Genomic DNA, 27,640 nt, shown 5'->3' on the forward strand with positions numbered 1-27,640 from the left:
TTGCTCTTCTATCATATGTTAAAGAACTGAGTATTTTCCATGTACTGATGAGTATAATGACAGAAAAAAGGCTCTGACCTCCAACAAATAGATTAGTGTGGAAATAGAACAAATGACATCTCACCAGACAGTGCCATAATTAAAGGAGGAGGGAATGCAAAGTAAAAAAATATCAATATATAATAGAGCCAAAATTTATCAAAATTTAAGTCATGAGACTACTTATACTTTGAGACATACATGAGTCCATAATTTATATTTATAGGATTCAGTCAGTGTTTTTGACATCAAAAAATAATCTTATTTATAATGATTCATAAATCAAATATCCTTAACATGCCTTACTTCTTTTTAAAATAATTACTTTGACAGGGAGACAGAGAATGAAGCTCTCTGGTTCACTCCCACAATGGACGGGTTGGCCTATGCTGAAGCCAGGAGCCTGGAACTCAATCCAGGTCTCCCATGTAGGTGACAGGGACTCAACTACCTGGAGCATTACCTGCTGCCTTTTTGGTGAACATTAGCAGGAAGCTGAAATTGGGAGTGGAGTCAGGATTCAAGCCCAAGCACTTTGACATGAAATGTGGGCTTTTTCTGAGAAAGGATATTATTTTGTTTGTACACAAGGTAAATTGCATTTCCTTTTTTGTGTTACCTGCTAAGAACCTTAGTAATACATATGGGGCCAAAATCTAGCTATCCAATAGAAAAATGAATGTACATTTCAAATGCTTTCTTTAGTTTTACAGAACTGAAACACTGAAAAAATCATAAAAATCAATAGCATTCACAATCATATTTCATTTGTAAATCCGACTGAGACTTCTCAAAGCATTAATAGCATATAAGTCTTCTCAGTAGGTAAAATGACCTAAGCCTACCTCTATAGAGAAGTTTCCATGATTTACTTTAAAAAGTCTTATTTTACTATGGCTGGTCCAAGTCCAGAAAGAGTAGACAATTCTATCATTGAAGAAAATACATGCACAGATATATATCAATATAAATGGAAGAGAGTGGCAAAAACCCTGAGAGGGACAGAAGGTGACATTGTCAAAGAACATTTTCAGGGAGAGCTTTAAGCTAAAGCAATTCAGAGCACTGGGATGCAGAAGCAAAAAATCAGTCACATCATTGCAAGCATTACTTCAATAAAGCTCTGCAAAAACCTGTTGATTCCACAAACCAAGATACCACGTTTATGCAATATGGAAAGAAATAATCCTGATTTTAGATATATTTGGATGAAGATAACAAATGGAAATTGATAATATGAGGTAGAAATATTATTGCTCTGAGATACAGATGTCATAAATAGCAAAACGGCAATAACAATTTATTTGGAATTAAAAAGATAATGGTAGCATTTGAAAATATATCAAGGCCGGCGCCGGGGCTCACTAGGCTAATCCTCTGCCTTGCGGTGCCGGTACACTGGGTTCTAGTCCCAGTCAAGGCGCCAGATTCTGTCCTGGTTACCCCTCTTCCAGGCCAGCTCTCTGCTGTGGCCAGGGAGTGCAGTGGAGGATGGCCCAAGTCCTTGGGCCCTGCACCCCATGGGAGACCAGGATAAGTACCTGGCTCCTGCCATCGGATCAGTGCGGTGTGCTGGCCGCAGCTCGCCGGCCGCGGCGGCCATTGGAGGGTGAACCAACGACAAAGGAAGACCTTTCTCTCTCTCTCTCTCACTGTCCACTCAGCCTGTCAAAAAAAAAAAAATATCGAGTTTCATTTATGCACTTACACATTGATTGCAGCAATAAAGTTAAGAGGAATCTTCTTTGGATTTAGTAATTTACTCGAAGATCATCATGAACAAAGACAATTACTCAGAATCTATGTGTATTTTGTATATTCATTGTGTCTTATTTAAAAAGATAAAGGAGATATTTTCCACTCTTTTAGAGAATTCAATGAATTGTCTCACGGTAACTATCAATGGCTATACCATCACTTGGCTGGGAGTTCTACTCCCCCAGGTCTAGGACATGCCTTGTGCATAAGAAGTACATTAAATAAATGATTGTTCTAGATTTAGTTCCTCTAGTGTGGTAACTGACAGAACAGCAACTGTGTCTGAGATGGTAATTGTACTGCCATCTCTGTCCTAGTAAACAGTAAATTAGCTGCAGTGGGAAGCGGAGGGCAAAAGAGCTATTTTATATTCTCTGGCAATTTACCCACATTGTATAAGCAACCCCTTGGCCAACTCTGAGCTATGTTTACTGCTAGCTAATGTAAGATTTAGAATGAGTGTAATTTTGGGGTTTTGTAAAGAGTATCAGATGATAAATAGAGTAATCAGATCTTTGCTTGAATTGCTTACTGCAGAGAAACATGGATTAAATGCATAGTAAAAATATCCAGTTCATCTGTCCAAGAAACTGGTGATATTTATTTGCTTACTTTGATCCAACTTAGTTGTCTCATTGAAAAAGAGGAGGAAAGAGAAATGATGTCCAAACTATTTACGTACTTCCAAGTTCATATATTTTTTTTTTGCTTAGACTGCCGTTAAATTGGCTCATGCATAGGCTTTGTGCCACTGCAACTTAATATTTAATTTACAAAGCAGTATTGATGGACACAGTGAGTTTCTCCCACCTCAACTCCACCATAATAGTAATTCAAGAGACTGTTGATCTCTGTGTTGCACAGGAAAACAAAGCCAAACAAAGGGCTTATAAGAGAACCATTCATATTCCCTGCACCAAAGGTGCAGATAAAGAGCTCTGTGCTAAGTGGTGTCTTCTAATTTAGTTGGATTAGAAAGGAATCTCTCACTTATACTCAATAAGTGAATTGCAGGAGTGGGTGTTTTACATTTAGGCTTAAACTTTTAGTACTAGATCAAACAGTTGCTGTAATGTTACCTCTTTGGGGAGAACTTCCAAAGGCAGCATGTCTCTGCTTCTGCTTTTAATTTTAAATCAAACTGAAAAATTATCAAAAAGACAATAATATAGATACTGATGAGGATGTGGAGAAAGGGGAACCTCAAATGCTATTGGAGGGAACATAAATTAGTACAACCATTATGAAAATAGAGAAATTCCTCAGGGGGGAAAGAATAGAAATAGAACTATCATGTAATCTAGCAATTCAGTATGTCAAAGAACTATCTGTTCTCTTAGTTTTTATTTTTTTCACCAGCACTAATGACAATAGCCAATAAATATTCAACTGGGGTATCTATTAGCAGATGAATAGATAGGGAAATTGTGTTATGTATGCACAATGGAATATTATTCAATCATGAAAAATGAAATAATGTAATTTGCAGCAACATGGATGGAACTGGTATATGTTAGATAAAGTAAGGCATGTCAGGCACGGATAGAAAAATATTATGTGTTTACACTTTTGTAAACACGTGTGGCTAAAATATTTATAATAGTGAAGCAAAGAGTGTGATACTGGTTATGAGCAGTCAAGAAGGATTGGGGGAAAGATGAATGGGATAAGTGATGCAATTGGATAGGAGAAATAACTTCTGTTATAAAGCACAGTAGAACTACTAATGTTGACAACATTTAATTGTACATTTCAGAATAGCTAGCAAAAGAATTTTGAATGTTTCCAACATAAAGAAATGGCACATGTTTGAGATGATAGGTATTTCAATTACCCTGATCTAATCATTATATATTATACATAATAAATACTTGCAAGTATTAAAATAGTACAATGTACCCCATAAAAATGTACAGTTACATGTCAATTAAATTTTTTAAAAAGTCATTCCATGAGAAAATATATTGTTGTCTTTGAAACATTTGTTAACCTCCCTAATGAAACAATAAATATTTATTAAATGCCCACTGTGTATATTCAAGCTACTTCAAAGGAGAGGAAGAATCTTACTCTTAAGGATATGTTTGTCTTTCAATTAGAGGATAAAGGAAAATAAAAATGAAAGCACAGAAATCAATGAAAACCCTAAACAATGAGGACCACGTGTTTGGTTTTTACCAGAAGTTAGGATTGTTGTTTGTAAACATGAATTATTTCCAGGTAAAGCAATCAAAACATTATACAATAGTAGAATTTAAGTCTGAAATAATACAAAGATATAATTTTCATAGCTTAAAAGAGAAAGAATATACAGAGAGCAGAAATTTTATTCAATAAAACAGAGGAATAAGAAGTACAAAAACATGTAAGCATACAGAAGTCACCTGACTTAAACTTCTAGATAATTGATTGTATCACACTATTTACACAGACCAGCACTGTACAAATAATAAAATATTTGAAAAGAATTTAAAAAAATATTTATCCTTATGTTCTCCTCCAGTATGATTTATTTTCATTTCTCCATCTTCTCTCCCACTAAAGATTTTTGTGCAGTGAAATGGCATGATGGAAAGTATGTTGGCAGACTTTCAGGAAGATTAATCTATCAATAATAACAAGATAGAGACCGAAGAGAAGTGTGGGAAACCCAGACACCAATTATAATTCTATTGATGTAATCCAGGTGAGAAGGGAAACAGGCATGAACAGAAATGAAAAGAAGTGGGAAGTTGTTAAAATCACTGAAATGGAAAAATCACCAATTGGATATGAGACATTAGAGAAAGGTAACTGGGGACAAAGAATGGAACCTGAATTAACAGCAACCATTCTAGAGATTGAAAGCAGAAACGAGATTATTAGAATTGATATGTAGCTGTGAAAATTATTTTTGTATTTTTGTAACACATGATCTTTAAAATATATAGATATACAATCATTGTTAAATTATTTAAAGATGTAAAATTTAAAAAAGTTTGGTTACTAGTCCTCAGATTTCCCCCAGAGTTCTGTATTCCTTAAACATATAAAAAGGTAAAATAATATGAATTAACTGATCAAGATTATTAATGCTGTGTTTTGAGGAGAAAAGTGTTCAGTGAAAAAAGAGTAGTCACAGAAGTTGATTGAAAACCTACATGGTCCTCAACATTAGGGAAGAGTGCAAGAAAAAATATGAGAGAGCGATCAGTAGCATAGGGAGAACAGGGAGAAGAAGAACTGAGTGAAGGTCCTTGGGTTTCCTAACTAAGAGTTCATTGATGACTTTTGAGAAATCAGTGAACAATTCATATTTGTCAAACTGTTGGCTAGAACATTAATTTTTCATTTGATATATTTTAATGAAAAAGAAGCAAGGGAATGGAATAGTAGCTAGAAGGTGGTTAAGTTAATCAAAATTTGTTTCTCCTCTTCCATTTCATGCTCCAAGAGAAACCCTTTTTTAAAAGGCTTGTTCAATTTTGAGAGTTGAGTAGTAGAAGAAACAATAAAGAAATGAAAAAAGAGTGGGCGTAGCCATCTTAATATCGGACAACATAAACTTTACCACAAAAACTGTTAAGAGAGACAAAGAGGGACACTATATAATGATTAAGGGATCAATTCAACAGGAAGATATAACAATTATCAATGTATATGCAGCTAATTACAGGGCACTGGTTTATTTAAAAGATTTGTTAAGGGACTTAAAGGGAGACTTAGACCCCAATACAATAGTACTGGGGGACTTCAATACTCCACTCTCAGAAATAGACAGATCAATAGGACAGAAGATCAATAAGGATACAGTAGATTTAAACAACACTATAGCCCAAATGGATCTAACAGATATATACAGAACTTTCAATCCTACATCTAAAAACTTTACATTCTTCTCAGCAGTACATGGAACCTTCTCTAGGATTGACCATATACTAGGCCATAAAGCAAGTCTCAGCAAATTAAAAAGAATTAGAATCATCCCATGCAGCTTCTCACACCATAAAGGAATGAAGTTGGAAATTAGCAACTCAGGAATCCCTAGAGCAAACGCAATCACATGGAGATTGAACAACATGCTCCTGAAAGAACAATGGGTCATAGAAGAAGTTAAAAGAGAAATCAAAAATTTTCTGGAAGTAAATGAAGATAACAGCACAACATACCAAAACTTATGGGACGAAGCAAAAGCAGTGTTAAGAGGAAAGTTTATATCAATAGGTGCCTACATCAAGAAATTGGAAAGGCACCAAATAGATGAGCTTTCAATTCGCCTCAAGGACCTAGAAATCCTACAGCAAACAAGACCCAAATCTAGTAGGAGAAGAGATATAATTAAAATCAGAGAAGAAATCAACAGGATTGAATACAAAAAAAAATTACAAAAAATCAGCCAAACGAGGAGCTGGTTTTTTGAAAAAATAAACAAAATTGACACCCCATTGGCCCAACTAACTAAAAAAAAGAAGAGAAAAGACCCAAATCAATAAAATCAGAGATGAAAAAGGAAATGTAACAACAGACACCACAGAAATAAAAATAATCATCAGAAATTACTACAAGGACTTGTATGCCAGCAAACTGGGAAACCTATCAGAAATGGATAGATTCCTGGACACATGCAACCTACCTAAATTGAACCAGGAAGACATAGAAAACTTAAACAGACCCATAACTGAGACAGAAATTGAAACAGTAATAAAGGCCCTCCCAGCAAAGAAAAGCCCAGGACCAGATGGATTCACTGCTGAATTCTACCAGACATTTAAAGAAGAACTGATCCAATTCTTCTCAAACTATTCAGAACAATCAAAAAAGAGGGAGTCCTCCCAAATTCTTTCTATGAAGCCAGCATCACCTTAATTCCTAAGCCGGAAAAAGATGCAGCATTGAAAGAGAATTACAGACCAATATCCCTGATGAACACAGATGCAAAAAATCCTCAATAAAATTCTCGCCAATAGAATGCAACAACACATCAGAAAGATCATCCACCCAGACCAAGTGGGATCTATCCCTGGTATGCAGGGATGGTTTAATGTGCGCAAAACAATCAATGTGATACACCACATTAACAGACTGCAGAAGAAAAACCATATGATTATCTCAATAGATGCCGAGAAAGCATTTGATAAAGTTCAACACCCTTTCATGATGAAAACTCTAAGCAAACTGGATATGGAAGGAACATTCCTCAATGCAATCAAAGCAATTTATGAAAAAACCACGGCAAACATCCTATTGAATGGGGAAAAGTTGGAAGCATTTCCACTGAGATCTGGCACCAGACAGGGATGCCCACTCTCACCACTGCTATTCAATATAGTTCTGGAAGTTCTAGCGAGACTTATTAGGCAAGAAAAAGAAATTAAAGGGATACAAATTTGAAGGAAGAACTCAAACTATCCCTCTTTGCAGATGATATGATTCTTTATTTAGGGGACCCAAAGAACTCTACTAAGAGATTATTGGAACTTATAGAAGATTTTGGCAAAGTAGCAGGGTATAAAATCAATGCACAAAAATCAACAGCCTTTGTATACACAGAAAATGCCACGGCTGAGGAAGAACTTCTAAGATCAATCCCATTCACAATAGCTACAAAAACAATCAAATACCTTGGTATAAATTTAACCAAGGACGTTAAGGATCTCTACGATGAAAATTACAAAACCTTAAAGAAAGAAATAGAAGAGGATACCAAGAAATGGAAAAATCTTCCACGCTCATGGATTGGAAGAATCAATATCATCAAAATGTCAATTCTCCCAAAAGCAATTTATAGATTCAATGCAATACCAATCAAGATACTGAAGACCTTCTTCTCAGATCTGGAAAAAAATGGTGCTGAAATTCATATGGAGACAGAGGAGACCTCGAATAGCTAAAGCAATCTTGTACAACAAAAACAAAGCTGGAGGCATCACAATACCAGATTTCAGGACATATAACAGGGCAGTTGTAATCAAAACAGCATGGTACTTGTACAGAAACAGATGGATAGACCAATGGAACAGAATTGAAACACCAGAAATCAATCCAAACATCTACAGCCAACTTATATTTGATCAAGGATCCAAAACCAATCCCTGGAGTAAGGACAGTCTATTCAATAAATGGTGCTGGGAAAATTGGATTTCCACGTGCAGAAGCGTGAAGCAAGACCCCTACCTTTCACCTTACACAAAAACCCACTCAACATGGACTAAAGACTTAAATCTATGACCTGACACCATCAAATTATTAGAGAGCATTGGAAAAACCCTGCAAGATATAGGTACCGGCAATGACTTCTTGGAAAACACCCCAGAAGCACAGGTGGTCAAAGCCAAAATTAACATTTGGGATCGCATCAAATTGAGAAGTTTCTGTACTGCAAAAGAAACAGTCAGGAGAGTGAAGAGACAACCTACAGAATGGGAAAAAATATTTGCAAACTATGCGACTGAAAAAGGGTTGATAACCAGAATCTACAATGAAATAAAGAAACCCCACAACATCAAAACCAACAACCCACTTAAGAGATGGGCCAAGGACCTCAATAGACATTTTTCAAAAGACGAAATCCAAATGGCCAACAGACACATGAAAAAATGTTCAAGATCACTAGCAATCAGGGAAATGCAAATCAAAACCACAATGAGGTTTCACCTCACCCCAGTTAGAATTGCTCACATTCAGAAATTTACCAACAACAGATGCTGGTGAGGATGTGGGGAAAAAGGGACACTAACCCACTGTTGGTGGGAATGCAAACTGGTAAAGCCACTATGGAAGTCAGTCTGGAGATTCCTCATAAACCTGAATATAACCCTACCATTCAACCCAGCCATCCCACTCCTTGGAATTTGCCCAAAGGAAATGAAATTGGCAAACAAACAAGCTGTCTTCACCTTAATGTTTATTGCAGCTCAATTCTCAATAGCTAAGACCTGCAACCAACCCAAATGCCCATCATCAGTAGACTGGATAAAGAAATTATGGGACATGTACTCTATCGAATACTATACAGCAGTCAAAAACAATGAAACCTGGTCATTTGCAACACGATGGAGGAATTTGGAAAACATCATGCTGAGTGAATTAAGCCAGTCCCAAAGGGACAAATATCATATGTTCTCCATGATCGGCGACAACTAACTGAGCACCTAAGGGGAAACTTGTTGAAATGAAATGGGCACTATGAGAAACAGTGACTTGATTAGCTCTTGTCTTGATGGTTGATGTACAATGTAATACTTTATTCATTTTAGTATTTTTTTTTGTTCTAGTACCATTGGTTGAACTCTGTAATTAATACAAAATTATTCTTAGGTGTTTAAATTTTAACTGAAAAGTGATCCCTGTTAGGAATTTGGAAAACATTATACTGAGTGAAATAAGCCAATCCCAAAGGGACAAATACCACTTGTTCTCCTTGATAGGTGACAACTAACTGAGCGCCAAAAAGGAAACCTGTTAAAGTGAAATGAACACTATGAGAAACGGTGACTTGATCAGCCCTCACCCTGACTGTTGATGAGCAACTTAATACGTTATCCCTCTTAGTATTTTTTGTTTGTTTGTTCATCTTAGTACTTTTGGTTGAATACTGTAATCAATACACAATTCTTCTTAAGTGCTGAAACTTAACTGAAAAGTGATCTCTGTTAAATATAAGCGTGGGAGTAAGAGAGGGAAGAGATGTGCAATTTGGGACATGAGCTGACTTACCCCAAACGGTAGAGTTAGAAACATACCAGGGGATTCCAATTCAATCCCATTGAGGTGGCATGTACCAATGCCATCTCACCTGTCCCAGTGATCAATTTCTGTTCACAATTGATCATAATGATAGGACTAAGAACCAAAGGGGTCACCTAAACAAGACTAGTGTCTGCAAATACTAGCTGATAGAATAAAAAAGGGAGAGAACAATCCAACATGGGAAGCGAGATGCACAGCAGACCCATAGAATGACAGATGTCCTAAACAGCACTCTGGCCTCAGAATCAGCCCTTAAGGCATGTGGATCCTGCTGAAAAGCCCATGAGACATGAGAGTATTACAGGCATGGAAAGCCAAAACACTCTGGCAAAAACAAAACAAAACAAAACAAAACAACAAACCTAAATGAAAGATCTCCGCGAGTGAGATCCCAGTGGAAAGAATGGGTCATCAAAGAAGGAGGTACCTTTCTCTGAAGGGAGGAGAGAACTTCCACTTTGACCATGGCCTTATCTAAATATGATCAGAGTCGGTGAACTCAGGGGGCTTCCATAGCCTTGGCAGCTCATGACAAGAGCCTAGGGTGATTACTGATGCCATAAACAAGAGTGTCAATTTGTTAAGTCAACAACAGGAGTCACTGTGCACTTATTCCTCATGTAGAATCTTTGTCTTTAGTGTGCTCTACATTGAGATTTAATGCTATAACTAGTACTCAAACAGTATTTTTCACTTTATGTTTCTGTGTGGGTGCAAACTGTTGAAATCTTTACTTAATGTATGCTAAACTGATGATCTGTATATAAAGAGAATTGAAAATGAATCTTGATGTGAATGGAAGGAGAGAGGGAGAGGGAAAGGGGAGGATTGCAGGTGGGAGGAACATTATGGGTGGGAAGCCATTTGAATCCATATTCTGTACTTTGGAAATTTATATTCATTAAATAATAGTTAAAAAAACTCAAAAAAAGAAATATTATTCAGCCATACAAAGAATGGAAGCTTGCCATTTTTAGCAAAAATGTGTGAGACTGAATGGTATTGTGTTAAGTGAAATAAGCTACACATGGAAAGACAAATATTACACATTCTTTCTCATATGTGGGACTTACAAAAACAATCTGAATATTGATTTCTAGAAGCTGGGAGGGATTGGAGGGATAGAAGATAGAGTTTTGTTAAAAAGAAAATAGGGGACACTGGATGTGGCTCATTAGTTGTGAGAAGTATATTATTCAGTATGGAATGTTAATAGAGAAAGCTGGATGTGGTTAATTAAAGATTATGAAATATATATAATACTAAAATCAGATGTTAATAGTGAAGCAAATAAGATGTTAAGTATCGAAGCTGGTGTGGAATATATAGAAACCATGCATTATTTCATAATTTTTTCTTTGTAAATTTAAAACTATTTTGAAATTCAAAAAATTTTAAAATGCAAAACATGAGTGTGTATTTTACATCTTCTATACAAAACTGGGTGAATTTATGTTAAGCCAGTCGACTTCTTGCATCTTGGGCTTGCAATGACCTTTGAAATAAAGTGAAAACTGAGACATTTCTATTAAGAATAAATTTCTTACTTGAAGTTAACAGAAAATAAAAGTCTGACAAGCCCAACAGAGTCGAAGTTCTCATCTTTGAAATAAAAATGCATTCACGTATCTCAAGGCAAAAAATGCCTGAAATCTCAGAAGTAGGGGGTATGGTACCCACTGCTTGGCTATACCTGCTGAGGTCATACCATTTACTTCGATGTGAGTTCTCAGTTGGGCTCCATAACCTAGTACTTTAGCTCTGTGTATATTCTTTATTATGTCCTGTTGAATTTGTCACCCTCCAATTGGACCTAAAGAAAGTGGGAAATTGTGCAGTCTTCTCTTTGTTTTTATCCTTAACCCTGTTATGGAAAACACATGTGAGTAATGATAATACATTTTGATCTCTTTTCCTTGTATTGCAATGTGCCAGTTGCAGGTGGAATTGTCTATTTTTCTTTTAACAAAAATATTTGTTAAATTCCTAATTTTTGCATCATTAATGAACCTCCCAGAAGTCTTCTTAGGTTTTGCAACTGGAAATAATATTTCTGTTATGTTTCTGTGGTATATTTTGTCCATAAAGTGACATCAGAAATACAACTTTTTGCATGTATATCTTTTTCCTCTGAAAGAAACACTACCCCCAATTTGATTGCAATTCCAAAGTTTATAAGACATACTATGCTTACACAGTACGCATACATTGATCCCTCCACAGAACCTACAACAGTGGCTTGCTTGCAATGATATCCAGTGACTGTTTCTTGTGCTAGCTTTTTTCATGCTGCACCTAAGTAAAATTGTAAAAATTGCTTTTATAAATCTTAGAAAAGTAAATTCATTATGACATTCAGGATTTCTTACACTATTCATATGGGTATACTTGGTTGTGTATATTTCTTCCTTTCTCTTTATTAACACCTCATTAACCTACTAAGCTCATAACTCTGATCATTACCTTATATAATTCACTTGGCATTTTAGTGCTAGAGTTTTATTTTTTTAAATGTATCATCATCATTTATTGATTAGATCAACATATTTTTGCTGGCAGCCTATTAGGTGTCTGGTGTATATACTGATGCCATAATCATGAATCAGATGTTTACGGTATTTGTGGAGCCAGGATCTCAAACTGGATCTCCCATGTGGGTGGCAGGAACCAAAGGGAACCATCATCTGCTTCCTACCAGGGTACACAGTGGCCAGCAGCTAGAATTGGAAGCAGAGGAAGTACTCAAACCCAGCTTCTTTGATATAGATGAGAGCATCCCAAGAAGCAACTCAGCTGAACCACAATACCTAGATATAATCAGGCTTCTTTACCTTTATTATTATCAAAGCTTTCAGATCACTTGATCACATTTTCTTTTTTCTTTTCTTTCCTTTCTTTCTTTCTTTTTTTTTTTTAAGGCATAATGGACAGTGAGAGAGAGAGAGAGACAGAGAGAAAGGTCTTCCTTTTCCGTTGGTTCACCCCTCAATGGTCGCTGTGGCCAGCGCACTGCGCTGATCCGAAGCCAGGAGCCAGGTGCTTCTCCTGGTCTCCCATGGGGTGCAGGGCCCAAGCACTTGGGCCATCCTCCACTGTACTCCCAGGCAACAGCAGAGAGCTGGACTGAAAGAGGAGCAACCGGGACAGAATCCGGTGCCCCGACCGGGACTAGAACCTGGGGTGCTGGCACCGCAGGTGGAGGATTAGCTTACTGAGCCGTGGCGCCAGCCGACCACATTTTCTAAAGGCAGTTTCCCATTATTTCTGTTTCATCAACCAACTCTTCCTTTTGGTTCAAAATTAAACCAAAATAATCAATTCTGTTTGTGATTTTTCTCAAGAATAGTTTTTTTCAATATATCTTAAGAGTATAATGTCCATGTCACAAATTTCCACAATATAGAAGGATTATTTAATACTTTTGATTTTAATATGTTTATATAATATGTATATACCTATAAATTTGATACTTTTTATATATAATTTATATATGAATACATACCATATATTTAATACTTTTAATGTTTTGGTTATTTAATACTTTTAATTGAATTTAATTGTAGTCTTAAAACATCATGTAATATGTGAATTTTCATTTCTTCCTCAACTGCTTCTCATTTTATTTCTGTCTACTATTGAATACTTTGGCAAAAGGTAAAACCATTGAAAATGTGTTTGTATGAATCTGGGAGATACAACAGATGTTTCATTTTCTTTAACCTCTGATATCACACTCCTACCTTCAACTCATCATCAATTTTTAATGGGCTTTTTAAAATAAAAAAATCTACAGTTTAAAAGTAATACAGTAGATTACAAATTGTGATTATTATGCACTACAAGAGAAAATAGTTTGATTGGGTCCATGGAAAGAGAAATTTAGGTATACTTCATATAATCCCAAATTCTTCCTGCTCTAAAATAATGTTTCTAGCATTGAGATTCAATGAATTCACTTTGGATTATTTATTTCTCTCAGAGTATGCTTAGCTGTTCTTCTTTGTTTTATCATATATTTCTCCATTTTTTGTTATGAATGAAATTGTAGCTTTACATTCAGTTTCCCTTAGAAATTCATATTTTTAAAGATTTATTTTATTTATTTGAGAGAGTTACAGAGAGGCAGAGGCATAGACAGAGAGATCTTCCATTGACTGGTTCACTCCCCAGATGGCTGCAACGGCTGGAACTGTGCCATTCCGAAGTCAGGAGCCAGGAGCTTCCTCCTGATCTCCCACGTGGGTGTAGGGGCCCAAGGACTTGAGCCATCCTCTGTTGCTTTCCCAGGCCATAGCAGAGAGCTGGATTGGAAGTGGAGCAGCCGAGATTAGCACTGGTGCCCCAATGGAATGCCAGCCCTCTAGGCAGTGTGATTGATAAATAATCTACAATCCAATCTGAGGATCATTCAAATGATTGTACTTTTTTCATGTATAAAGATATCAACTACTTTTAGACCTAGAATTTTAAAATATCATGAGATATGCCTAGGTATAAGAACTTTTTAAAATCATGCTTACACCATTACTAAGTGATTTTTTCAAGCTAAAGAATTTGAGTAATTTTTTATTTCCTATCTTGAAGTATCAATTATTACCTTTTAAAAATATTTACTTATTTATTTGAAAGGCAGAGCAACACAGAGGAAGGAAGAATGGGGGAAAGAAAGAGAAATGAGCGTCTATCTGTAGGATCACTCCCCAAATGGCACAATAGGCTAGCCTAAAAGCCAGGAGCCAGCAACTCCATCAGGGTCTCCTCCATGAGCGACAGCTGCCCAAGCACTTGAACCATCTTCCACTACCTTCTAGGTGCACTAACAGGAAGCTGGATCTGAAACAGAGTAGCTGTGACTTGCACTGGCATTCCAATATGGGATTCTGGTGTTTCAAGTAGCATTTTAACCAGCTGTGCTACAGTGTTGGCCCCAACTATTAATTTTTAACTTCCAAGCGGTTTATTTAGAGAAAAAGACTCCATTGTTTATGTTTGTCTTTTTAGCAATAGAGACCATTGCACTCTGCACTTACTTTTCCTGAATTTATCACATCACTTCAAAATTATCTTTTTGAATATATTTTTAACACAATGTAGTATAAAAGACAGGCATGTTACTGCAAAAAACTCAGTTTTTAGAGGCCAAATTGCTTATGTCTTAACAAGTATCTTTGATATAGCTGTAATGTAGCTGCTGAAGGTAATTTTTAATCTTGTAAGTACTACCTTGTGTTCTGTGAAGCACATGTAACAATTCCATAAATGAAGCTATCAGGAAAAATGCCATGTTACTAAATAGAAAAATCACCTGATAGGTTTAAAGGAGTCATTCAACTGCATTGCACTAATGTATGGCCATTATCTATGAGAAAATAGGGTCAGTACTGACATTAAGTGTACTGTGTGATTTCTTTATTATAAACTTCATGGTCTGCTCAAACTCTTTAACTACCAGCATATGGTTTTCATTATGTTTGTTGCCATTTGTTATGCCCAATAAGTTAAAACTGTATTACATATTGATTTCCTGCTATGAATGCCTGAAAACCTTTGTACTTTCAACACCATCATTGATCAGATATCAATTATTTTTTACTCTCAGACACAGAACATATTAAACTGATTCTGGGCTTATCAGATACATGCTAAAGTGCCTGACCCCAATTTTTCTGCTAAAGGCCTTTTAGCTTCAGTTTTAAGAGCAATTTTGCTTTATACAATATTATGGTGCTTGTGCCTTAGAATTCCATTTGTCATTTATTTGGCTACAAAGGACTTCAACAATGCTTTGGAGAATTTGTAAGAATTTTTTGGCTGCTATCTTTCATTTAATCAATATCAAAAAATGAGTTGGAAATGTTTTATTTGGAAAATTAAGTGTGTTAATCATCATAAATTGTTAGGTGATTTTAAAAAATGATACCAATAAACAGCAAAGTGTGCCTGTTTTCCCTTGTAGATTCTGTTATATGTGATTTTATTATGTCCATATAGAATGGGATAAGCATTGTCCCAAGAATGATATGTGATCCCCCAACCCCATCAATTTGCTTTGTGATGGTTATTTGATTTTTAACCCATTTGAAAAATACAATGTACAATTCCAAGAACATATAATCTAAGATAAAAGAACATAAAATCTTAGATAATATATAAATATTTTTTACATTTAACCAGTATTAGTTATAGAACATAAAGTTAACTATGTAGTTAGCATAATATTTTTAATATTTTTTTTTTTGACAGAGTGGACAGTGAGAGAGAGAGACAGAGAGAAAGGTCTTCCTTTGCCGTTGGTTCACCCTCCAATGGCCGCCGCAGCTGGCGTGCTGCGGCCGGTGCACCACGCTGATCCGATGGCAGGAGCCAGGTGCTTCTCCTGGTCTCCCATGGGGTGCAGGGCCCAAGCACTTGGGCCATCCTCCACTGCACTCCCTGGCCACAGCAGAGAGCTGGAATATTTTACTTTGTAAGAAACTGTCAAACCACCATCTAAAGTGGCTATACCACTTTAAATTCCCACCGTCACTGAATGAGAGCTCCTGTTTCTTGATGTCCTTCCCTCAGATCTGATTCATATATGCTTATTCACCCGGCCATGCAACATGACAGGAAAAGATACTCACTGCTAAATTTGTTCACAACAAGATGGCTACATAACTTACTTGGAATCTATCATTTATAAATGAGGTTTGACTTTTTGAAATAATTTGAATACAAAATTTAAAAACAGTAAAAATTTTTAAAAAATTAGAGATCAAGATTAATAAAGTTTCATAAGTGAATAGGAAACAAGAACTGGATGAAAGAAGCTACTGGAAAATATGGTAAGAGTAAAATACAATTTGAAACACTTTGTCAGTAGAGATATACCAGGAGAAACTACCACACAAATGTTGTATTAGCACTGCTGAGTGTTTCAGAAAATAAAATGTCTGAAAAAGAATGATGTAAGGTGTAGGACTGTGCCTGTGGAAGTCTCTCTTTTGGAAAAATCACCATTCCAATGAGAACTGTCTTCTACATCAAAAATGAGCTTTGAGTCTCAAATAATATTCTTAAGATAAAGAAAAGAGTGATAGAAAAATTATTAAGCATCTTTTTCTCATTGTAACTTACACATAGATTTTTAGAATGAACATATACTCAAAATTTTAAAAAGTTAAAAACTAATGCCTAACATTGCCATTGTTTCACCTATTTCCATGTAGAAATGTTATGGGGAAATTTTTGGCAGGAAGTTTAGATAGGCTTGTATCATCTTTTATTATGCTTTCATTCAAAGGAAAATTCTATAGCGTCAGACTTGAAGAAAATACATTAGAACTTAAAATTCTGTCAGAAATAAGCATCTTGGTGGTCTAAAGACAAGTTTATAAACATGCAGATATATTTATAAAAGAATTTAAATTTCTTGCACAACTTCAACATGTGTAGACATTTAACAAATATATTGTGTATATTTTGAAATTTGTGTGATTTAAAAATTCAGATTAAAATATGGCAGTTTATTTTGTGAGATCACTACTAGTCAGTCCAATAGTGTACACTTTGATTTCATTAATTGTGATTAAGTGATTAAAAAAAATAAGGAATGAATTTCATTTGACACTAAAGCAATGTAAAGAGCAAAGAAGGGTCTTTTTGTATTAATTTATCAGCTGTGTTGATGGATATTTGATATACAAATCACTGCCTGTATTTAAAGTATACAGTTTAACAAGCTTGACTTAAGTACACATCAATGAAACCATAATTACAATCAATATAATGGTCATCCCCAAAGTTTCCTAGTGTCCCTCTGAAATTGCTCCTGCCCATTCTTCCTGTCTTTGTGCTACCACTGATGTGATTGGTAATAATATATTAGTTTGAACTTTATGAAATTTTCCATAAATAGAATCATACAATATATATATTCTATTTCATGGCTTCTTTCATCAAATTTATTTTGTGATTATTTATACATTTATGTTGTATATATTCACTTTTCTTCTTAAGTGGAAAATGCTATTTAATAAAGAGGACAAAGTTGCATTTTGAAGTGGTGCCTTTCTAGCATTCATTTCCCTGCAAGATTTATACAAAAATAAAATTAATTAAGTATAAATCTTATATATTGTTATATAGGACATAGAAGTATGTGGTAAATATACAACTTTGCCTTTCTCATACTACAAAACAACTTTTTTTTTTTTTTTTTGGACAGGCAGAGTGGACAGTGAGAGAGAGAGATAGACAGGGAGAAAGGTCTTCCTTTTTCTGTTGGTTCACCCCTCAGTGGCCGCTGCGGCCGGCGCACGGCGCTGATCTGAAGCCAGGAGCCAGGTGCCTCTCCTGGTCTCACATGCAGGTGCAGGGCCCAAGGACTTGGGCCATCCTCAACTGCACTCCCAGGCCACAGCAAAGAGCTGGACAGGACGAGGAGCAACTGGGACAGAATCCGGCGCCCCAACTGGGACTAGAACCCGGTGTGCCGGTGCCGCAAGGTGGAGGATTAGCCTAGTGAGCCATGGTGCCGGCCTACAGAATAACTTTTAATTACCATGTTATGAATAGCTGTTAGTGTGCACATGCATTTTACTGGAAAATAATCTATACAGTAATCCTGTGATTAATATTAGCCAGTTAAGTCTACTTAACTCCGATATTCTTAGCAGGTTAATGGGAACCAGAAATGAAAACAAGAGTGCTGATTTGTGCCTCCTGGAATTTTGTGTTTGGATGATTCTTTATAAAAGCCCCAGTTTCATTTTATCTATGGGGAGACATGCTTGGAAAGACAGAAATTTTCAATTGTTCTAATATGCATCAGTTTCCTGATTTTGTAAACTAGTGTTTTTTGTTCCTTGTTTGATGCTTCCTCATTGTCTCTAACGAAGTTGATACTTTTCCAGTATCAACCATTCTACTGAATATGTGAGACTCTGGTCAACTTCAGATATAACTACACATGTCCTACTCAGCACTTCTTGCCTTATGCCACTGGGTATTAATTTTTTTTTAAACTTTTATTTAATGAATATAAATTTCCAAAGTACGGCTTATGGATTACAATGGCTTCCCCCCCATAACGTCCCTCCCACCCGCAACCCTCCCCTTTCCCATTCCCTCTCCCCTTCCATTCACATGAGGATTCATTTTCAATTCTCTTTATATACAGAAGATCAGTTTAGCATACATTAAGTAAAGATTTCAACAGTTTGCTCCCACACAGAAACATAAAGTGAAAAATAGTAGATGATTTTTAAATGATGATGAAATCATATCAGACCTATTGTCATGTTTAATCCCAGTGAGAGTCAAGTTGGGAATTGCTAATTTCTTCTTTTTTTTTTTTTAACCGAAGATCAGTTTAGTATACATTAAGTAAAGATTTCAACAGTTTGCACCCCCATAGAAACACAAAGTGAAATATACTGTTTGAGTACTCATCATAGCATTAAGTCTCAATGTACAGCACATTAAGACAGAGATCCTACATGAGGAGTAAGTGCACAGTGACTCCTGTTGTTGACTTTACAAATTGACACTCCCGTTTATGGCATCAGTAATCTCCCTATGCACCAGTCATGAGTTTCCAAGGCTATGGAAGCCCCTTGAGTTCTCCGACTCTTATCTTGTTTAGACAAGGTCATAGTCAAAGTGGAGGTTCTCTCCTCCCTTCAGAGAAAGGTACCTCCTTCTTTGAAGACCTGTTCTTTCCACTGGGATCTCACTCACAGAAATCTTTCATTTAGGTTTTTTTTTTTTTTTTTTTTTTTTTTTTTTTTTTTTGCCAGAGCGTCTTGGCTTTCCATTGCCTGAGATACTCTCATGGGCTTTTCAGCCAGATCCGAATGCCTTTAGGGCTGATTCTGAGGCCAGAGTGCTGTTTAGGACATCCGCCATTCTATGAGTCTGCTGAGTATCTTGCTTCCCATGTTGGATCACTCTCCCCTTTATTTATTCTATCGGTTAGTATTAGCAGGTACTAGACTTGTTTATGTGCTTCCTTTGACTCTTAGTCCTTTTATTATGATCAATTGTGAACTGAAATTGATCACTTGGACTAGTGAGATGGCATTGGTACATGCCACCTTGATGGGATTAAATTGGAGTCCCCTGGTATGTTTCTAACTCTACCATTTGGGCAAGTCAGCTTGAGCATGTCCCAAATTGTACCTTCTGAAATGTGATCCCTGTTAAACATAAGAGTGGGGATAAGAGAGGGAAGAGATGGGTATTAATTTTTTAATCAAAATGTCTGCAGAGAGATATATATACACAGAATCATAAAGTTACTGCTTTTAGTTAAATCTCAAACACTATCAACATTAGGATTGAATTAATAGTAGCAGGGAAGTACAAAGAAACAAAATATGAATTTATCTTAGTGGGCATTACTTAAAATCACTACTAAGGCAATTATGACTTTGTATGTCAAAAGTTTTCAATTTATCATACTCATTTGATAAATATTATGAAGCAAAATATAGATGCATGTATAAATATATACACATGTATGCATATAATTTATTAATAAAATTACAAAATTACTTGAAAATTTGACCTGAGAGAGTTAACTTTTTTTTATTTTGTTGTCATTTTTGTTAATTTACTCTTATCTCAGGTGTCTTAACAGGATAAGACAGGTTAAGGAAAATTGATTGTATTTCACCTATTAATGATGAAGAAACCTCAGAAACTAAGAAGTTTTTACTATTACATTTATTGCTTTTAGATAGACTGGAGGATAAGAGGTTAGAAGTCCTTAGTTAATCTTTGAGAATTAAATTTACCTGAATAAAACCAATTGGAAAGGATTTTTCTATCTCAGGCTTTGGGCCTTTGTTGTGCAATAACTGCAGCCATTTAAAGTGAATTGCCCATTAAAGTAGCACTCCAGCTTTTGACAAATTGCATCAAACTGTTTTCTTCCTCTGGGGACACACAAACCTGAGAACAGTGGTTTTATTTTTTTCTGCTTGACATATAGGTTGCCTGAACCAGTGGGCTAAAATGCTTTTAGATGCTCTATGAGACAACCCAAAGTGGTTATGTATGGTCCAGTAGAGCCCAAGTGAATATATTGATACCAGCTGCTTATCTGGAGTGATGACAAATAACTGGTCATGCTCTCACATCATTTATCATTTCAAAAACAGTTCTCACTTTTAAACCATGTTGTATAAAAACACTGTAATAGAAATATTGAAGGCCATAAATCCTATTTTTGGTTAAAAATGATTGAAGCATATGAAAATAATTCAAATGTCTGACAATACCAACTCAAAGCACTGCTGTCATTAGCAATTACGACCTTACTTTTAATTCAAGTTGCTAATGATACATGAATAAGAAAAATTAATTTTAATGACAATATTAGGTCAAAATTAAATTAGCTATTATCAAAGGTTTCAAGATAACCGTACAACTGTGGTTTCAGTTTAATGGAATAAAACATTTTATTGCTTTTTAAGCAAATTATATTAGCTTTGTGAAAACAGTCATATTAGCTACACGAAAACAGTCTCTAAATTATTAGTAGTAGAAAAATAGCTATAACAGAGTCACATAGTATATAAGAAAACAACATTGTGTTTCATAAATCTATTCACTTTAAATTTGATTATTGATATGTTATGATTATGTAATTTAATAGCAATAAAAATACTTCAGACAATCAACTAAAACTTCTGTGTATATATATATATATATATATATATATATGCAACTGAAATCTGCTTAGGTGCTTTGCTTTTAGGAGTGATTTTTCTCTGTAGCATTTTGCAGAGGGTATAAGATTGTTTTGTACTGGATCAATAGTGTAGAAGGTTATGAGTAGAGTTACTTTCTTTGACTTTCATAACTTTGACAGTTTTGAAGAAAATTGGCCTATTGTTTTGTAGACTATTTTAAATTTGGGTTTGTCCAGTGCTTCCCATTGACTAATTTCTAGTTATGCATATTTGGAAGCAATATTGCAGAAGTGGATTTATATCCCTACCAGGAAGCACATGATTTTTATTTGTCTGAATTTTCATTAACATAGATTATGTATTCTAGGTCATGTCTATCATACTTTTCCACTGTAAAAGTACTCATTTTAGTGTCATAAAGTAAGAATTTGTGGAGAGATACTTGAGACTATATAAACACTGTATTCTTTACTAATATTTTGATACATTTATTTATTCCTTTAGTTAAGAAATTTTATATCCTTTGATGCCTAAATTGTCCCACACTGTGCCATAGGTGGATGTTTCAAGCTGGCTCCTCCGTCCTTTGGACATGTTTTCATTAACCTTTCAGTCCTTTATTTTTTCTGGCACAATAAGATTATCCAGGTTTATTTTCTCCACTCCCTGCCCCCTCCAGCTATTTTTCCAAGGAATCCAAATTATATTTAGCGAAGAATGATATTTAGAAACCAAGATCTGATATAGGTACACTTTTTTCTGTTAGGCCATATGAGCTTGTGTATGTTTGTATCCCATATATGGGCTGCAAGGAAATTAATTTAAACTCCTCAGTAGCATTTAACTATCTCAGTTAGCAGATAGTTGATAATACTAAGAAATGTATGTACATTTGTTTATAATTTTTCCAAGACTAAAATTATATCAATACTGGCAGAAGGGAAGGATAAATCTTAGTGTAGCTGTTCTAAACTATTGCTCCACATAATGTGCATCTGGCGGAACTCTTAAAAAGTGATTGTCTAGGGCCTGTGTTGTAGGGTAACTGGTTAAGCGGCTGCCTGCAATACCAGCATCCCATAGGGACGCTAGTTTGAGTCCTGCTTGCTCCACTTCTGAACCAGCTCCCTGATAATGTGTCTGGGAAGGTAGCAGAAGATGGCCCAAGGGCCTGGGCCCCTGCTTCCACGTGGGAGACCTGGATGAGTCTCCTGGCTCCTGTCTTTGGCTTGGCTCAGCCCTGGCCATTGTGGCCATTTGGGAAATGAACCAGCAGATGGAAGATTCTCTCTCTCTCTTTCTCTCTCCCTTTCTGTCACTGTAATCATGCCTTTCAAATAAAATAGAGTGATTGAATTTCTTCCCAGAGATTTTGATATAATTGGTCTGGATTTTGATCTGGGTGTAGACTATGTTTTGAAATTCTAATGCACAGGATGAGAGTTTGAGAGCCACTATTTTAGACAAAAGAATATTCTTCAAAATATAGTTCCAGTCATTTGCCACCATTTTGTGTATGTTAATAGAGTTTCCTAATAGAAGTGAGCTGTGGCCAGGACTCCTAATCCTTGGCTGAAGTACACAGCTTCTGAGGTTAAAAGTTTCCAAAGGGTACAAGTATAAAAAACATTTCCAGGGAATAAATTATTTTACATTGGTTAACTCAGGAATTTTCAGTTTAACATCTCCTTTTGCTGCATTGATATATGCTGAGATTTGAAGGAACGTGTAGCTTCTTTGGACAGTTTTCCATCACTTTGGTCTTTTGAACTTCAGCACCCTCACCAAGACAGGTGTGGAAGAATCACTTGGTAAGGGTGCTTTTCACCTAAAGGCTTGAAAAGAACTTTTACACATTCTTTCTCCATTTGTCCTAGGATCTGGTACCATTGTTGTGATCAGGATTAGGCCAAAGTTCCCCAGCCACTCATACTTGGCTGAATTATCTCTTATCCTTATTAAAGCAAAGTTATAGCAACCACCCACAACAGAGCTCTCAGCACTGTCCCACTCCAACTAAGGACCTCAGCTGGTCAGTATGAGATTAATGGGGCTGAGGAAGCACCCTGGCAAAGCCCACTCACTCAGTTGCCGTTTACAATAGACTCGGATATCGCCAGCAGCTACAACTTGATAGAAAGTTTCTTAAGTTTATTATTGATTCTGATGAACTTGTGTTGCTCTGCGATTTCTCACTTTGTTGTTTTTGCTGCTGCTAATGTGAGAAACATTGAAGTCAGCAAGTTTCTGACTAAGCTAAAAGAGGATTTTGAATAATTTTCCTACCTACTTAGCAAATTTCTCTATGACAACTGGATTTTATTTGGTGTTTCATACTAGGAGGAAGAAGTACAAGTAAAGTTCAATCAATCTGAGTATAAATATCATGTGTGTGTGTGTGTGTGAGTGTGTGATTTGTAACTGCTGTTTTCTTTTTTTTAAAGTTTATGATTGATTGTTAGCATGTGGTCCCCTGTGTACTTCTCTGTTGAAAACAAGCTATCAAAGTATTTTCCAAGAGATGTGTGCACAGTTCCTGATTTGCAGGTCTACTTTCTTCCTTGCTTGAGTATCTCTAACTTCAGAGAACTAGCATAACAAAGATGTGGATACAAATCCAAACAAGGTGACTATCAGACGATCACTGTACTAAAACTGTGAAGCTCAATGCAAGTCATTTTCTACTGAAAAATTTAATTAAAATTATTAATCATATCTCTCTGTTTACCAATGTTAAATAAAAATTTAAAAGGCAGCAATCAATAAATAGAGATAAAAGCTTCCAAGGAATAAATGAAAGGAAGTAATAAAAAAACCTCACTAAGCTGAAGTGCCTTCTATCCACAGCAGCTGATAAAATATTAAAAGATTTGCCTTGTGTAATGTCTCTGGAGAGCCGTCTTGCTGATGTACTAGACGATGATTGACAACGTTAAGACCTTGCTAGAAGCCACAGAAGTAGGTCTATAATATTATACTCAACAGCATAGGCTTTTCTTCCTAAATGGGACTAGAAATAACATATCACAGAGTGATTGGCTTTTAAGAAATGGAACATTCTCCTCAGTTCAAGTTTAATTTACTCAAAATTAGACATATGTGGCATCCAGAATGGGCAAAACAAAAACAGAGTATTATAGCAGAGGACATGTAAAGTAGTTTTTCAGGAATCAAGATGTCACTGGAGGGAATTTCATGGGAGGGAAGTGATTTCTATGTTAGATTTAACAACTAGTTTTATTTACTGACACATGTCATGTACCTGACACTGAACTAAGTGATTTATATGCATTATCTTTATTAAATGTCACAAAGCCCCTATGGCCCAGGTAAGACTTCTGTTTTTCTTGAGATAAGGAACAGAAACCCAGAAAAGTTAAGGAACTTGTCCAGGATCATAGTAAATAGGAGACTAACCTGAGTTTGAACCCCGATCAGCCTGACTCCACACAGCACGCTGAGCTGGGATTCACGGTGAGGCTGGTGACTCCCACAGCGCTATGCACAAGCCTTTTTTGATGACCTTTGAGCAGCAAATGTTGGCTGGAGCTGGCTCTGCCAGCTGGTGGTGTTGAGTCAGTGACTTTGGCCCTGAAGCTCTACTGGGGGCCTCTCCCCCACCCCTACTCCCAGCCACAGCAGCAGCACAGACTTGGCCTAGCTTGGGGTACTGAGTGGCCTGTGGGTGGGCAGAGATGTTAGCCCTCCTTCCTTGAGGAAGGTTTCTGTCCATTTCAGGGCACACTAGGAGGAGCTGCCTCAGCTTGCTGCACCCCTGCTCCAGCAATCTCTGGGCCTTTATCTCAAGGTGCTGCAACCCATTGTGAAGGAGGAGGAGTGAGCCCAAACCAAGCAGCTGGGGAATGTGTTTCACACCCCAGAGTGCAGGAAGAACTGGCAATCTGAGTGGTGGCTCAACACAGGTTACCTACAGTACCACCAGCCCATCTACTGGTTGTCTACTGCCGCCTGCTGCGATGTTCTCAAAGCAGGACTTTGTGGAACTGCAGGGCAGGTTGCAGTTTACCACCAAACTCTTCTAGGGTGTATTGGATTTTGAAACTGTGATTGACAATGAGAACCTGTGCATGTAGTACCTAGTGCCGGCCTGTGTGCATGAACCAGTACTAGCAGATCCTGTCCTGCTGTGTGCTGGACACCAAACAGGACTCTGTCATCAGCTTTTTAAAGAACAAAAATCCACCTGAGAATATTACATGGTACACAACTACCAGGTGTTTTTTTAGCTTGAGGTGTACAACAGCTATGGGACACACCTCACCTTAGATCAGAACTTCATATAGCTGGAAAAGATCAGGAACTTGGTCTTGCAAACCAACAAGGAGCCTGTGGGCATCCTGACCTCCAACCACTGCCAAGTGTGCTCTTCCAGAAGAGCACCTTCACTTTGTGCCTGGATGCCGCATGCCCGGGGTCTCAGAGCATGTGCAACCAAGTGATGGGCCAGATGCTGCACCAAGGCGGGAGCAAACAACAGCGGGAATCACTGCTTAGACAAGATGCTACAGTTCATTGTGGCAGAAGATGGCCCCTAGGGGCGTTTTTATGAGCACACAGAGGCCTGGAGATCTTGCATTGCTACCCTTGTGGCCTATGTCATTGAGTTTGGAAGAAACATAAGCTCACGCAGTCACCCTCCATGCCCCTGCCCATCCCCAAGAAGTTGGGATTCAACATCACCCTGAGATTGATAGTGACATTGAGAAGATAACCTTGGCATCATGATCCAGGATGTGGACCTTGCAGTCATGGGGATTCACCATTTGCAGAAAGACTTCCCCAAGTTGTAAACGCTGAGCCCAGACACCTTTATCCAGAGTCCCCGTAGCTGGCCTACTACAGGATGTACAAGAGCATGGCACCTACAATAGCATCTCACTGTGCATGTTTCAGCGGAGTCCCACTGACACCATACACTCAGCCTTCATGGACTCCCTGCCCTTAGTCAAGGCCACGAATGACTCCAGCGTGGTAGAGCAGCAGAAGCACCAGAAGTGCAAGACTGCAGAGGTGCACCTAGCCGAGGCTGAAATGTGTCATCCCCGGGGAGGGTTTCCACCTGCACCAGCTGGACCAGAAGCAGCAGGCCATGGAGTACCTCATGAGTATGAGAAGCATCTTCATGGACACCTCCTGTGCCATCCACATGCAGTTCACCCTTTCTACCAGCCCAGTCCCCTCCAGGACAGTGTGTCATGTTCTTTGGGCCTGGTCTCAGATGGCTACAAGTTCTGCTACAACCCCTTGAAGGCCTGCATCAAACTCTGCATGTCAGCCTACACCAGCTGTGCAGAGACCAACGGGGCCTGCTTGGCGCACTACCTGGAGGAAGCACCATTGGCTGTGCACATCCCGCTGCAGCACCACCCCCAGGCCAAGCTCCGAGTCCCTATCAGGCTGCCATACAACTCCACATCCACCACAAAATGGGCATGTCAGGGTGCGGATCTTTTGTGCCCTCTTTTCTGGCCGTCCAGATGGGGCAGAGTCAGAGACAGCTCCAGAACAACCTCTAGGGAGTCTGAAGACCCCAGTCAAGTGTGGCCTGATTCCCGGGGCTATGTTCATAGACTGAGCAGGAAATAAGGCCCAGGACTCTGGTGGCACATCCGCTGAGGCCTCCCTTGGAGGAATAAACCCAACTAACACATTCCAGGTCAGCTCAGCTCTCTCAGTCCCTGCTTCCTCCAACGTCATGCTGTGGCCTGAACCCTGATAGATGAGATCCCAAAGGGTCTGGAGACAGGGCTGTCAAAGGCAAGCGGCTCTAGGAGGCCAAGGGGCTGGGTCCTGGTGAAGGGGGACCTAAGACCTCGCCCGAGCCCACCCCACATGGAGGGCACCGCCTCCCATGGGGCTGCCACACTCTTCTGGATAAGGAGGCTCACAGTCTCAGCCCTCTTGCTTCCACTCCTCTGCCTCCCTGACCCACATTCATGGTTGCACAATTGTAACCTAAAAAGTGAGTAATTAAGGGGAAATGTGAACGGAAACCAACAAGCAGTTGACAGGACATTTTTCTTTTCTTTGAGTACAATGTAAATAAATTAAATATCAAAGGTATAATGCTCAGTTTTAGTTAGCATAGATAATCTTGGTAATGAAATATAAAGTAAAAAAAAATACATAGTAGTAAATAGTATAATCACAAGTAAATTACCCTACCTAAATTTTTTTTCCATCTAAAACTTCTTTGTTGTCATGAAATAATTGTAAATTTTCATGGTGTTTGGGTATATATATATGCTTCTATATTATAAGTTATATTTTATACTGTAGTAGAAGGATTTTATTTTTTTATTTTGTTTATTTATTTGACAGGTAGAGTTATAGACAGTGAGAGAGAGAGAGAGAGAGAGAGAAAGGTCTTCCTTTGCCGTTGGTTCACCCTCCAATGGCCGCCACGGCTGCCGCGC

At 37.4% G+C, this 27,640-nt stretch overlaps 1 pseudogene; it reads left to right on the plus strand.

Annotated features, from left to right (window-relative positions):
- The first annotated feature begins 4,501 nt into the window (after positions 1–4,501).
- On the plus strand, positions 4,502–26,810 carry LOC127491520 (carnitine O-acetyltransferase pseudogene; annotated as a pseudogene).
- The last annotated feature ends 830 nt before the right edge of the window (positions 26,811–27,640 follow it).

The sequence above is a fragment of the Oryctolagus cuniculus genome, chromosome 3, assembly GCF_051225735.1.
Source record: "Oryctolagus cuniculus isolate XC-2025 breed Fujian yellow rabbit chromosome 3, ASM5122573v1, whole genome shotgun sequence".
NCBI classification, from domain to species: domain Eukaryota; kingdom Metazoa; phylum Chordata; class Mammalia; order Lagomorpha; family Leporidae; genus Oryctolagus; species Oryctolagus cuniculus.